The sequence below is a fragment of the Chiloscyllium plagiosum genome, unplaced genomic scaffold (genome assembly GCF_037043375.1).
Source record: "Chiloscyllium plagiosum isolate Xiang-an unplaced genomic scaffold, Cpla_swu_hap1 HiC_scaffold_1, whole genome shotgun sequence".
NCBI lineage: Eukaryota > Metazoa > Chordata > Chondrichthyes > Orectolobiformes > Hemiscylliidae > Chiloscyllium > Chiloscyllium plagiosum.
In genome coordinates this window covers 74,918,795-74,928,421 of record NW_028270139.1, presented here as the reverse complement: position 1 = coordinate 74,928,421, position 9,627 = coordinate 74,918,795, and the positions used below count along the sequence as shown (strand labels likewise).

Genomic DNA, 9,627 nt, shown 5'->3' with positions numbered 1-9,627 from the left:
CCTAAGGTTCATGCGCATTTGAGAATCTGCTTTCTCAGTGTCACAAATTTGAGGGTGCATACATAAGGATCAATGGTCAGCACAACATTGTGGGCTGAAGGGCCTGTTCTGTGTTGTACTGTTCTAAATAAAAGACCTACTTCTTGAAGAACTCTCTTGGTGATTCTATTTTCTCCACACCATGTGTGGCTCATTCCATACAAAATTGACTGTTGAATGAGGTGTAACTGGATTACAATTGTGCTAAATGTACAATGAGGTAAACTCAATCATCATTTCAAGGCTGCTGCCTTTTAAGTCAATGCCATCCACTTGAAGGAAATTAAGTTTAATGCCAAGCAGAATCCAGTCAAGCATAGTCAGCATGAAACTGCAGCCAAGTACTACTGTTAGCAATTTAGTTCAGTGAAAATTTGATGCAGAGATGGAAACAGGGACCCAGAGGCACAAATGAGAGGAGTGGATCAACAGGCTAACTGCTGTGAAACTAACAGTTGACTAACACTACATGAATTGAGCACAAATTAATTGGTGAATATTTCTAATCTTTAAAGTAAGGCTTTCCATCTGTGTTTAGGTGATTTCATTATTTTACAAATAAAGTGCAATTTCTTTTCGGTTTAAAAGGCAACTCAGCCCCTGCCATTACTCATGTTAAAAGGTTCTTGTAATATGTGCAGATGACAGTGAGAACTGCATGGAGAATGAGCAAACCAACCTCAGCAACATGGCATGCGGTACCATTCAAGCAAGGAAGAACAAAGTGCTGAAGGAGACAGTGTAGTTAGTGGCCAGACTCATCACCCCAGTACCAGGGTTAAAGACATCCCATGAGAATGAAGAACTTAGAGGAAGGACAGATTTCATCATCCTCCACATGGATACCAACATAATCAGTCTTATTAGAAAGGTGTTGCCAAAAACCTTTGAGCATTAAAGAGTAAATTGAAAATCAGAACCTCCATTGTAATAATCTCAATTGCTAGATTGATATGAGGGGAATGGGCTTCAGTTCAAAGGATACTAGTACCAGTATTGCAATAGAAAGGAGCTAATCTGTTAGAATGGGCTTCACTTGACCCATGCTGGGATCAATATCCTGGTAAATTACATAACCAGGGCTGAAAGAACATCTCAAGTGAGTTGTTTCAATTGTCCACCAAATCACAACTGGATAGGTCAGGACTGCAGAACTTAATTTGCTTACCTCCCATTTCTGTTTAGCAGCTTTGCCAAGTTGTTCGCACTTAATACCTGATCCTACTTCTGGAACCTATCCTGCACTCTTCCTTGGCTTCATAAGAGCAGGGAACATACCATGCCATGAGATTAAATTCTGTTGAGACAGCACCTCATGGTGACCTGGTCTTGAGTTGCTAGCTATGTTCAAAGTCTAACCATTTCTCACTGATAATGGGCATACAGAATGATGAGTTAGTATGGACAGGTCTATTTGCCACTACTACTGGATGCCTTAGACAGCCTGGTTTTATTTCCACCACTAAGTGGAATGTTAAAGGGTATAAGTGTGTTAAAGGTGAGAGTTGCCAAATGAGACCAAGCCTTGTCTGTTGCACTGAATTCCCAGGCTTGAAACAACTGACCAGACTGTAAACCAACTGCAAGATCCAGAACACTGCAATTTAAAATCAGTCTATAAAATGATTAGTGAATCAGCACTACAGGTGGTTTATTTCAGCAAGTAAACTTAGAAAAACACATTAACTTTGGCATTATATGTTTATTGGTGCATAGAATCAATAATTATGTAACAGACTTATGAAGCTATCTGCAAGCACAATGCTAAATAAATCTCAGTAATGTTCAAGAATACAAAGTCTCAAGGAACTTGTGGTGCCATGGCAGTTAACTTGAATCCAGGCTCTCTGGCTGAGGCAAGTCCTACCTGTTCTGAAGATCATACTCAGTTTAAGCAGGTAAACTAAGAACATGTACAAAGTCTCAAATCTTTGATTACCTGTTTCTGCAAGTCAATTTTACAATCCATTTCCCTCAACCCCCTCAAAGTTCATTTTATCATGAGAAATTAAATATTAGTCAGATTGTCATTCTGATATAACATTTTGTCAAAACAAATTGGCTACAACATGATTAATGCTGTTTGGATAACAAGCTTTCTACTGAAAATGCTTATTTCACAAGTGACTTGTAGCTTCCCCCTTCATGATCACAATCCACAACCACTACAATGACATGTACAGGTTGCTGGCATACCTGTAAAAAAAGATTTCAAATCAATTCAAAATTATTTAAATGTATCCCTGAACAAAAACAAACATTGGCAATTTTTAAAATTCAAAGCCATTCAAAAGATCATTCATAAGAATACAGAAACAAAGTATTCAAGGCTATGGACCAAATACAGAGGAACCTTAATTATCCAAAGACGATTGATGTCTCAATAGAAGCATTACATCAAAGAGGTGTCTCAACACTGTTCGCATCTTTTGTTTACATGATTAAATGCTGCCAAGAACAGTCCTGGACATCAAAGAGCCCAGCAGTCTGACTGACTGCTCGCTCTCTCCCCACTTTCCCTGGAGTTCTACACAGGGGTGTACCCTAAACCCCCCCCCCCTTTCCCACAGAATCTCTTCAACATTGTCCTGTATAGGGACAAGATGGAACCTTTCAAAAGGCTGCAGTAAAAAGTTGGTCTGTGCTATTTTGAGACTCACCCCCCACCCCGAATTAACCAAGTAATCAAATTATCTGAATGAAATAGTGCCCGCCCATCTTGTTTGGATAATTGAGGTTCTTCTTACTGGGAAGTAGGAATTAATGTTGATAGGTTCAAGCAGACTGAATGGGCCTCTTTTACACAATGAATAAACAAAATGCACATCTTCACCCTGGTCAATTGTTACTTTGTAGGAAAATATAAGACCAGTTGGTGTTGCCATTACACCTTTGTGGCCAAACATCTAGTGCCCATTAAAAGGCTATGAAACAGATCTTTATATTCAATGCAAAATTTTAGGGCATATTAAAAAGATTAAGGGCGTATTTTAGGCATCAGCTCAAGAGGAAGCAAAAGGAGATATTTTGGAAGGGAATTCCAGACCAAGCAAGCTTGGGAGCTGAAGATGCAGCTGCCAGCATTGCAGCAATAATTAAGGGCACTCAAGCCACAACTGGAGCTCAAAAATTCAAGGGTTGTCAGGCTGAACAGGGAATCAAGGTCATGGAGGGATTTGGAAAGAATGAAAACTTTTCAGCTGAGTGAAATAAATCTATGATAGACTACTGAAAATCAATTTTATTGGTGGCCTGAATGCATCAGCCTGATGGTCAAATAGAACAGGGTTGAAAACAGTATGACAGCCATAAGGAAGGGAGATGTTGGTGACAAGGGAGGAGTTGCACTTATGAAAGACAGACATTGTTCTGTGTTTTCCAAATAGTGGATAGTTCTGCTCATGCTGTAGAGAATGTAAATCAAGGAGCATCTAAGATAGAACTGATTGTTATCAATGTATATGGGAGATAGAGGCAGTATGCTGATACAAAACAGGAGGTGGCAGGAACAGATTCCTTGTGAAATATTGGAGGGAATATTAGAATGACAACAGAAGATACCAGCCTGCCTACATGATATTATTGTGCTTTAACAGTGAGGTATTTGAGAAAAATAATGTGGTAAACAAATACAAAAAGAAATTTACTCATCCAAACAGAATCCAAAACACAATCCCTTTGCTGCAGGTTTTAGAGAAAATGACCGTACCCTTTTAAAAACCACACTCATTTAAGAATCTGTCTTAAATAGACAAAGCTGGAAGGGATAGGATTAAGAGATTTCAATGTATTCAAATATCTAACCTCTGCACATATCATTCATGTTCCTCCAGGTGTATTATTTAAGCACTTTCTTCATGGTTCAGCTTTTCTATTTGAGAAAAACAAAGTGAATGAGAGAAAGTACTATCAGCATTATTCAATACAATTACAAATAGTACAGAGACTTAACACCATTTAACAAGGTCAAGTATGAACTACGATGAAAACTCCAAATGATGCTAAATGTTCAAAGTTTTACGCTGGTCACCCAAGGATTTGGGTGTTTTAGGTGGATGTCAAACTTTGATTCAAAATTATCCAAGTTTCTTCGCATAATCCCAAGCAGCAACTGTTTGATTTTGGATTTGAGACTGACATCTTTATCCTTCCCTCTGACCTCCTCCTGCCCTCCCCCATTTGCTCTTGGCCATTAAAGACACCATTTCCCTGATGCAAAGCTGGGGGTCAAAGTGCTCAAGTTTTGATCACATTGGTTTCTGCAGGAATATTTAAATTGTCCAGTTGAATTTTTTAATATTAGAAAGGCAAGATTTTTGTCAAAGTGGCAATTTTGAACATAAATTTCATCTGTGTTAGCGATTTGGAATAAGTTTAAGAATTAAAACGGTCCCCCAACAGGATCCAAGGCTGGACAGAAGTTTTGTACCAGCTAAAGGAAAACCAATCACCCTTTGGCAGCCATGGCAAGACTGCCAAGTGCAATTTCTAAAATGGAATTATTCAAACCACACAGCACTGTGTTTAACCAACCAAGGCATCATGGAAGTTATACACCATTTTTCACATTTACATATGGCCCATGTGAACAAAGACTGAGTTACTAATGAAGGACATGGGAGTTAACACTACAGGAATTCTCACTGGTATAGCATACTCCAAATGTCAATCATTTCCCACTTTTCAGTGTTCTTATTACAACTTTCTCCACACAAATTTTAATCATTAAAATTGAGCACATAATTGTTAAAGTTCTTATTTTGTAAGGCAAATTGTATGTCCCTGCAAACTCAATTTGTCAGTGGACTCTATACACTTGCCTGAATTCCCATCTTTAAGTACAGTTGATAGCAAGATATAGCTGATCCTTTTGCTTTGGGCTTGAGAGAGAACTAGGATACTGCCTGTCTTAAATGGGCAATAATGGAGTGGGAGCCAAAAAATGACTTCAAACCTTTTGATGCAAGTTGTTCTCTTCCCCCAATCTTATTTGATGGCATTTCATTCAAATTCCCATTTCTTCTGCCCAATGTCACTTGTTCAGTTTTCCATTTGCCTGTAAATAGAAAAATAAAGTTACTAGTAAACATGCAAACTGCCAAAACTTTTCATCTTCACAAACCAATTCAACAAAATTCACCTACAAATCTTGTAGTTGAATCTATCAATTTAGAAGACAGTTTGCAATATTACAAAACATGTTCCACTAGACAGGATCCAAAGCAACAACAAACACTGCCTTGGGTTTTATGGTGAAATTTATCTACCCTCCTGTGTTGGCCACTTAAGACACTGACAGTCTTAAATGGGCAAAGCTGTAAAGGGGTCATGTGGACGTGCACATTTGACACTGCCCAGATGAATATCAATCCACCTGATATCAAATTTGCTGCAATAATAGTACCACATGAAATGTGACCATTTAATTGGCTTATTAAAATATTTCTTTAGTGGGAACCACCCTGGGGCCACATCTCATTCACTAGTTGAAATTTACCAGGTATCAAATCTGTGCCTTCCAACGTTTTACATTAGGCAACTTAACTCATGAAATACATAGCCATTGAAACAATTACATCTTTGGAGTTCTATTTGAAATAGAGTTACACCATTTCAAACAGGAAAAACAGTGTGCATACTCATTTAGCCCTTGGTGCAGCTTTCAACACATGCAACTTTTACCCCCCTTTCTGGCAGCAAAAGCTTGGAGCTTGCATCAATTTCTGGGGTAATGAAACAGGAGATAGACAATTTGCAATAATAATCCAAAATGCAATGGTTGAGTCCATAATTGGAAATAAAAAGTTTAACTTAAATATATTTAATATCGATAGGCAGAATTTGACCTTACACTGAATATTACAATCAAATCTCCACAGGTTAATTAGAAATGGAACGGTGGCAGTGGTTAGCACTGCTGCCTCACAGCACCAGAGACCTGGGTTCAATTCCCACCTCAGGCGACTGACTGTGGAGTTTGCACGTTCTCCCAGTGTCTGCGGGGTTTACGCCGGGTGCTCCGGTTTCCTCCCACAGTCCAAAGATGTGCAGGTCAGGTGAATTGGCTATGCTAAATTGCCCCTAGTGTTAGATAAGGGGTAAATGTAGGGGTATGGGTGGGTTGTGCTTCGGCAGGGCGGTGTGGACTTGTTGGGCCGAAGGGCCTGTTTCCACACTGAAAGTAATCTAATTTCCTATAAATGTCTGATTCTATATTGTTAGCAAATGTTCCTTCTACAAAATATCTTTCTAAATGATAGCAAAACTAATTACAAGAATTTGCAACTTACAAATTGTATGGACTCAAAATTGCATAACCTCAATTTTATCATAGTCTGGGTCAGACAACTTGTTTGTTTTAATTCTGGTAACATGACTCTGCAAGGACACAATAGCATGTTGTGACACAAACAGCCACATAGTAATGATGGTCAACTTGGTATGCAATCCACACTTATTACTACAATTTGTGCTGCTGTCCTTTTCTGAAGTTGTTTCTGAATAGTGATGCAAGGATTTTCCAAATTTACAAAGTCATATGGATTCAAAACATTCATTCTGCTGCACCCTTCATAGATGTTGCTGGACCTGCAGAGTTTCTCCAGCACTTTAAAAACAAAAGAGCTTAAAATCTTGTTTAAGGACATCTCAGAAAAAGGAGCACTTAAGTGTCAAACAAGATCGTCCACAAATTCATTCGAGAGAAAGCATTTGTCTTAAGGAACAATAACAGTTTAGGCCTATATTTTCAGGCGTTATGATGGGAGATCTAATTGAGGTATATAAAATGCTAAATATTAGCATTTTAGATATTTCCTCATGTGGGTCAATCTAGAAATCCAGGTCAAGGGGTGGCAGAGTTAAAGCAGACAAGAGGCTACTTCATTCAAAGGGTTGCAAATTGGCAGAATTCACTACCCAAAGAGCAACTAAGTGGTATCACTGGACTGTTAATTCAAACTAACATTCTGGGAACCCAAGTTTGAATCTGGCCACAGCAGAGTGAAATTTGACTTCACTAAAATGCTGGTATTAAAAGTCAAAGATGACCATAATTAAATTGCTGATTGCTAGACAAACCTATCTGGTTCACTAATGTTCTTAGGGATGGAAACTCCCTTATCTATTTGGACTACACGTAACTCTATACCCACAGCAGTTGCCCTAGCCAACAACACCCTCACCTCAAGAATGATGGAAACATATGGATCCTGGACATTGAAGAAATTCAATGAGATAGACAGATTTTTAATAACCTGTTGAAGGGTTATGGAGTGTTAAAAGGAAAGTAGAGTTGAGGCAGAGAAGCGATCAGCCAAAATTGTATCAAATGGCAGAACAGGCTCAAGGGACTGAATTACCTACTCCTGTTCCTATTTATGTTCTAAATGCTGGAGTAAGCCAGAACCCACAAGCTGAATTCACTAATTGGTATAGTTATGCTCAAGCATGATCAACATCAAGGCATAATTTGTCAATCTCTTTCCAAGATGAACCCTACCCATTCAATTTGGTATTTTTCTCTTTTTAAAAGCAGATTTCTAGCTCTATCTCCCAGAGAGTCAGCATTTCTGCCTCAGTCTTAATACTGAGTCAGTGGCACAGACCAAGGTAAAAACTGAGCCAGGGATATTCCCTACATCAGATATCAGGCCAGCATCCTAGATATGGTTTTCCCCTTGGGTGGGAGTGTCCCGAACTCAAGTGAATAGGTGCAGGGTGGGGGTGGGAGAAAAGAGGAGAGGGACCCAAGGGGTAACTTTTTAAAATGAAGTGAGGGTGGTACATGTGGAATGAACTGCCAAAGTAGTGCAAGCTACAATATTTAAAAGGCATCTGGATGAGTATACGAATTGGAGGGGTTTAGAGGAATATGGGCCAGGTGCTGGCAAGAGAGATAGATTGGGTTGCATTATCTTGTCAGCAAGGAATAATTTGACCGAAGGGTCTGTTTACGTGGACATCTGACTATGATATTGTAGGCAAATATAAACCGCTTGGGAAAAGGCCGGCCTCTAACCCATCTGCACCATTATTAAAGCCATCTTCGTTAACTCACCATTAATGACGGACTGGTTTTGAACTGATTTACGGCGAGTTGAAACACGCTCCGCGGCGTATCTTATCGCGAGAGATTACGGACAGTCGCCTGAATATTGAACCACGTGGAGAAAGTGAGAACTGCAGATGGTGGAGGTCAGAGCTGAAAATGTGTTGCTGGAAAAGCGCAGGTCAGGCAGCATCAAAGGAGCAGGAGAATCGACGTTTCGGGCACAAGCCTTTCCTGAAGAAGGGCTCAAGCCTGAAACGTCGATTCTCCTGCTCCTTGGATGCGGCCTGACCTGCTGCGCTTTTCCAGCAACACACTTTCAGCTATTGAACCACGTGGACCATTCCAGCTGCCGCTGGTCTGCTCTCAATCGCCATTTCTTGGACTCCCCTCGTGTCCAGGTCCTTTAAAGGAAACATTAAAACGCTCGGTAATTTCAATCCGCCCAAAGTGCAACGCCTGACCGATTAGACAACATCATTTTTGTATATTATACAAATTCTTTCCTGGGATCCTGAGGAGTCATCGCGACACAAAAAAAACCAGGCCCCGAATAAAGCACCGACTACCCTCACGTCCCCAACTCAACACAAAACACCCACTTCTTTGGGATCGGGCAGCGTGTCCGCCAACACTCGCACCCACTCTGTCTCTATTCTCCCCCCCAGCCATTGATCGGATGGAAGCAGAGCCAGGACACTGATGAGGGAGCGCCCCGCTTCACTGCTCCCACCCTCCTGGATGTTAGTGCGGCCTAACCACACTGCGAGCGCGCGCGGAGCCGGACCTCATTCACACTCACTCACCCTCCGTCCGCTGCTGCACGAGCAAAGGGAGTGGGAGTGGAGGGAGGACCATTTTATAGAGGGCCCGGGACCCGCCTCCCTTACCATTCACTGGGCAGGGCCCATCGGTTTTTATGGCTCCTCCAATACCCGGGAGGAGAGCACAGAGCACCGCCTCCTTGCGCTGCTGGCTTATGGGTGAACCGGATAGTTTGACGGCGGAACTGGCAGCTCTCCCTGTAATGAACTAGCACAAAATCGGAAACTCAGCGGATCTGACCGCAGCTGTAGAGAGAAGCAGAGTTAGCGCTTCGTGTGTGGTGACCCTTCTCCCGTTATAGCTCCTCCAAAACTGAGTGTGTGGAGCCTCTATTTCCCTACTGTCGACAGCCAGTGATAGTGCGGTCATGGAGACAGTCACCTGTGGCCGGAGTTCGATCCCGTGTGCCCTGTCGCTGAGTGTGGGCAAGGTCTCGGCCTACAGCCGCCTCTTTCAGTTCCTCAGTATTCGGGATCACGGAGCTCCACCTCCTCTGACAAGGAGAATAGCCCGAAGGAGACATTCACCCAAAGGCATATCGAACCCGGGTGCCTGATGCTGTGAGGCAGCACTGCTAACCGAGCGAGACTTCGGAGTTTCGCCTCCTTTGGACAAGGCCGCGGAGTTCACGTGGACGACCAATGAGAAATTGAAGGACTGAAAACCGAAGTGGTGCCACGAACATTACAGTCAGAAACCAGAAAAAAAAATTA

The 9,627-nt window shown here is 41.4% G+C and overlaps 1 long non-coding RNA gene and 1 other non-coding gene across 3 annotated transcripts; both read right to left on the bottom strand.

Annotated features, from left to right (window-relative positions):
• Positions 1–1,726: 1,726 nt before the first annotated feature.
• LOC122550310 (uncharacterized) lies at positions 1,727–9,310 on the bottom strand. Of its 2 annotated transcripts, none has more exons than XR_015757432.1 (5): positions 9,296–9,310; positions 8,099–8,493; positions 4,994–5,095; positions 3,844–3,910; positions 1,727–2,235 (listed from the first exon to the last, which is right to left on the bottom strand). It is a non-coding gene; the product is annotated as an uncharacterized LOC122550310 (long non-coding RNA). The 2 variants fall into 2 exon arrangements; XR_006311813.2 differs by lacking the exon at positions 9,296–9,310 and adding an exon at positions 8,896–8,910.
• LOC122556064 (small nucleolar RNA SNORA26) lies at positions 5,236–5,352 on the bottom strand. Its single transcript, XR_006313454.1, has one exon. It is a non-coding gene; the product is annotated as a small nucleolar RNA SNORA26 (small nucleolar RNA).
• Positions 9,311–9,627: the final 317 nt, after the last annotated feature.